Source organism: Schistocerca serialis, unplaced genomic scaffold (assembly GCF_023864345.2).
Source record: "Schistocerca serialis cubense isolate TAMUIC-IGC-003099 unplaced genomic scaffold, iqSchSeri2.2 HiC_scaffold_1219, whole genome shotgun sequence".
NCBI lineage: Eukaryota > Metazoa > Arthropoda > Insecta > Orthoptera > Acrididae > Schistocerca > Schistocerca serialis.
Genome location: NW_026047424.1, coordinates 120,001 through 125,000, shown reverse-complemented (window position 1 = coordinate 125,000; position 5,000 = coordinate 120,001). Strand labels below are relative to the sequence as shown.

General features: G+C 52.8%; 1 non-coding gene across 1 annotated transcript in view; it reads left to right on the top strand.

The window, feature by feature from the left end:
• Positions 1–3,477: 3,477 nt before the first annotated feature.
• The window catches only part of LOC126435822 (small subunit ribosomal RNA), a 1,909-nt gene continuing 386 nt past the window's right edge, over positions 3,478–5,000 (top strand). The window contains exon 1 of the ribosomal RNA XR_007580219.1: positions 3,478–5,000. This exon is cut by the window's right edge and continues 386 nt beyond it. This is a non-coding gene — a ribosomal RNA (small subunit ribosomal RNA).

The following is a 5,000-nucleotide window of genomic DNA, read 5'->3' as shown; positions in this document are numbered from 1 at the left end:
AACCTAACCTAATTTGTGCCTTAACCTAACCTAATTTGTGCCTTAACCTAACCTAATTTGTGCCTTAACCTAACCTAATTTGTGCCTTAACCTAACCTAATTTGTGCCTTAACCTAACCTAATTTGTGCCTTAACCTAACCTAATTTGTGCCGTAACCTAACCTAATTTGTGCCGTAACGTAACCCATGTTGTGCCGTAACGTAACCCATGTTGTGCCGTAACGTAACCCATGTTGTGCCGTAACGTAACCCATGTTGTGCCGTAACGTAACCCATGTTGTGCCTTAACCTAACCCATGTTGTGCCTTAACCTAACCCATGTTGTGCCTTAACCTAACCCATGTTGTGCCTTAACCTAACCCATGTTGTGCCTTAACCTAACCTACGTTGTGCCTTAACCTAACCTACGTTGTGCCTTAACCTAACCTACGTTGTGCCTTAACCTAACCCATGTTGTGCCTTAACCTAACCCATGTTGTGCCTTAACCTAACCCATGTTGTGCCTTAACCTAACCCATGTTGTGCCTTAACCTAACCCATGGTGTGCCTTAACCTAACCCATGGTGTGCCTTAACCTAACCCATGTTGTGCCTTAACCTAACCCATGTTGTGCCTTAACCTAACCCATGTTGTGCCTTAACCTAACCCATGTTGTGCCTTAACCTAACCCATGTTGTGCCTTAACCTAACCCATGTTGTGCCTTAACCTAACCCATGTTGTGCCTTAACCTAACCCATGTTGTGCCTTAACCTAACCCATGTTGTGCCTTAACCTAACCCATGTTGTGCCTTAACCTAACCCATGTTGTGCCTTAACCTAACCCATGTTGTGCCTTAACCTAACCCATGTTGTGCCTTAACCTAACCCATGTTGTGCCTTAACCTAACCCATGTTGTGCCTTAACCTAACCCATGTTGTGCCTTAACCTAACCCATGTTGTGCCTTAACCTAACCCATGTTGTGCCTTAACCTAACCCATGTTGTGCCTTAACCTAACCCATGTTGTGCCTTAACCTAACCCATGTTGTGCCTTAACCTAACCCATGTTGTGCCTTAACCTAACCCATGTTGTGCCTTAACCTAACCCATGTTGTGCCTTAACCTAACCCATGTTGTGCCTTAACCTAACCCATGTTGTGCCTTAACCTAACCCATGTTGTGCCTTAACCTAACCCATGTTGTGCCTTAACCTAACCCATGTTGTGCCTTAACCTAACCCATGTTGTGCCTTAACCTAACCCATGTTGTGCCTTAACCTAACCCATGTTGTGCCTTAACCTAACCCATGTTGTGCCTTAACCTAACCCATGTTGTGCCTTAACCTAACCCATGTTGTGCCTTAACCTAACCCATGTTGTGCCTTAACCTAACCCATGTTGTGCCTTAACCTAACCCATGTTGTGCCTTAACCTAACCCATGTTGTGCCTTAACCTAACCCATGTTGTGCCTTAACCTAACCCATGTTGTGCCTTAACCTAACCCATGTTGTGCCTTAACCTAACCCATGTTGTGCCTTAACCTAACCCATGTTGTGCCTTAACGTAACCCATGTTGTGCCTTAACGTAACCCATGTTGTGCCTTAACCTAACCTATAATGTGCCTTAACCTAACCTAAAGTGCGCCGTAACCTAAACTATATTGCGCCTTAACCTGACGCACGTTGTCGCTGAACCTGCTCTGTAATTGTTATGCAACCCGTTAAAGTAGTGTAGTGTTGCCTAACCGCAACCCTCGCAATATAGTTCGCTACTCGCACTGCCCGGTCCCCTGTGTATCGCGTCATGTTAAACACCTTGCAGGTGTTGCTGACTTTCCACATGCTCCTGCTATACACTGTAGTGTGGATAGCAGCAGGACGTACATGCCCCCCCCCCTTCCCCCCTGCCTTCGCAAGCTGGTCGGTGAGAAGTTTGCATGTTCAATGCCCTTCGCATGCCGACGTACTCAGCCTACGTTGTGGTACGGCCTGTCACCTGTCCGCCGATGTACGCAAAACCCACAAACTGTACTGCACATTGCTCCGTATGTACTGAATGATACATCGTGGCCCATGTGACCGTATGACGACAGCGCCTAGCAACGGCGGACCATACAGTCCAAATATTGTGCACGCAGCTACGTGTCGTCTCCCTATAAGAGCTGGATTGCAGTGTGGTACGCCATACAGACGTGTGGGAGGAACGGACGCCCTGGATGGCGATCAGCATGAGCAGTCTGTTGATGTAGTGGAGCGTGTATTCGGACGTAGTCGTCTCTTCTCACACACCGTGATAGCATGTTGCACCGCGTTCCACATCTGCTACATGCTGCAGAGGCGGGCTGACAGTCGTTCGCGCAATGGACACCGCATACGTACGGGGTCTACCTTCCACGTGTTCTCTAGGCGTGCACATGTTGTTGCGTCTATGTGGGCAGACGTAGTGTGTTGTGACACCTGACACAGGCATGCAATACTCGTTGCAAATGGCGATGGACGTGTACGTTTGCTGGTGACGTTACGCAAATGAACAACCGGTAACCCGTTGTGGTGCGGTTGTTCTCGCTAGAGGTGAATCAGTGTTGGCGACGATCGGTCGAGCTATTAACCGGTTGTTTCAGGGATACCCACCATGCCCACGAACGTGAAAGGGGACCCACCATGCCCACGAACGTGAAAGGGGATCTGGGTGTGAGGCGATACGCGGCGGTGGCTGGGTGGGACCGTCCCCGGCCGGTGAGGGGGGGCCGCCCGGCGTGCTGGCAGCGCGGTGCGTGGGCGCACGCGCTACAGCCGGCTGGTGGGGGCGGCCGGTGGCAGGCGCGCCGGCCGACGGACGCGGCAGGCGGCGCAGCTGCGCGCCGGCGCCCCCTGCTCGCGGCGCCTTGCGGCCAAAGTAGGTCCTCGCGGGCCCGGTGCGAAGCGCGGTGGCCATCTGCAGTGTGCTGGTCCGATTGAGGACTTTGTGCGCTGAGGATGCGCCGCCGCCCGGCGCTCGGCGCCGCGACGCCGTCTGCTGCTCGGTCGCCCCAGCGGTTCTCGCAGGTGGTTTGTATCGCAGCTGTGCGGACGTGTTGGCGCGTGCGCTGTGCTGGGAGAGTTCGCTTCGGCACCCAAGTAGGGCTTTTGTCCTTCTGTGGCGCTGGCGTTGGAGCTGCCGGTCACCGTAGGTGGCGCGTGTTGTCTCCCGCCGGCAATGCCACGACAGCACGCTCCCGGGCCTCTGTCGGCAGCGGCAAGCTCAGTTGGGAGCACGGGTGGTCGCACCTAAAGCGTCTACTCGCCTAACTCCGGGCGATTGCGCCTCTCTCGAACCCGACCAAGTACTTAGGACGGCGCTGCGCGCCGCCGGGACCTGAGAGGGTTTCGAGGTGTGTTGTGCAGGGGAGCTCAGCCTCCTCCTGTTTGCAGAATAATTGAGCGGACGCTTGCGTGTTCGCGCGGGCCCCCGGGACACACTCCCGGGCGGCCGGCTGCTCAGCTCTAGTTGACGCAGCTCCCTGGTTGATCCTGCCAGTAGTCATATGCTTGTCTCAAAGATTAAGCCATGCATGTCTCAGTACAAGCCGCATTAAGGTGAAACCGCGAATGGCTCATTAAATCAGTTATGGTTCCTTAGATCGTACCCACGTTACTTGGATAACTGTGGTAATTCTAGAGCTAATACATGCAAACAGAGTCCCGACCAGAGATGGAAGGGACGCTTTTATTAGATCAAAACCAATCGGTCGGCTCGTCCGGTCCGTTTGCCTTGGTGACTCTGAATAACTTAGGGCTGATCGCACGGTCCTCGTACCGGCGACGCATCTTTCAAATGTCTGCCTTATCAACTGTCGATGGTAGGTTCTGCGCCTACCATGGTTGTAACGGGTAACGGGGAATCAGGGTTCGATTCCGGAGAGGGAGCCTGAGAAACGGCTACCACATCCAAGGAAGGCAGCAGGCGCGCAAATTACCCACTCCCGGCACGGGGAGGTAGTGACGAAAAATAACGATACGGGACTCATCCGAGGCCCCGTAATCGGAATGAGTACACTTTAAATCCTTTAACGAGTATCTATTGGAGGGCAAGTCTGGTGCCAGCAGCCGCGGTAATTCCAGCTCCAATAGCGTATATTAAAGTTGTTGCGGTTAAAAAGCTCGTAGTTGGATTTGTGTCCCACGCTGTTGGTTCACCGCCCGTCGGTGTTTAACTGGCATGTATCGTGGGACGTCCTGCCGGTGGGGCGAGCCGAAGGCGTGCGACCGCCTCGTGCGTGCTCGTGCGTCCCGAGGCGGACCCCGTTGAAATCCTACCAGGGTGCTCTTTATTGAGTGTCTCGGTGGGCCGGCACGTTTACTTTGAACAAATTAGAGTGCTTAAAGCAGGCAAGCCCGCCTGAATACTGTGTGCATGGAATAATGGAATAGGACCTCGGTTCTATTTTGTTGGTTTTCGGAACCCGAGGTAATGATTAATAGGGACAGGCGGGGGCATTCGTATTGCGACGTTAGAGGTGAAATTCTTGGATCGTCGCAAGACGAACAGAAGCGAAAGCATTTGCCAAGTATGTTTTCATTAATCAAGAACGAAAGTTAGAGGTTCGAAGGCGATCAGATACCGCCCTAGTTCTAACCATAAACGATGCCAGCCAGCGATCCGCCGCAGTTCCTCCGATGACTCGGCGGGCAGCCTCCGGGAAACCAAAGCTTTTGGGTTCCGGGGGAAGTATGGTTGCAAAGCTGAAACTTAAAGGAATTGACGGAAGGGCACCACCAGGAGTGGAGCCTGCGGCTTAATTTGACTCAACACGGGAAACCTCACCAGGCCCGGACACCGGAAGGATTGACAGATTGATAGCTCTTTCTTGATTCGGTGGGTGGTGGTGCATGGCCGTTCTTAGTTGGTGGAGCGATTTGTCTGGTTAATTCCGATAACGAACGAGACTCTAGCCTGCTAACTAGTCGCGTGACATCCTTCGTGCTGTCAGCGATTACTTTTCTTCTTAGAGGGACAGGCGGCTTCTAGCCGCACGAGATT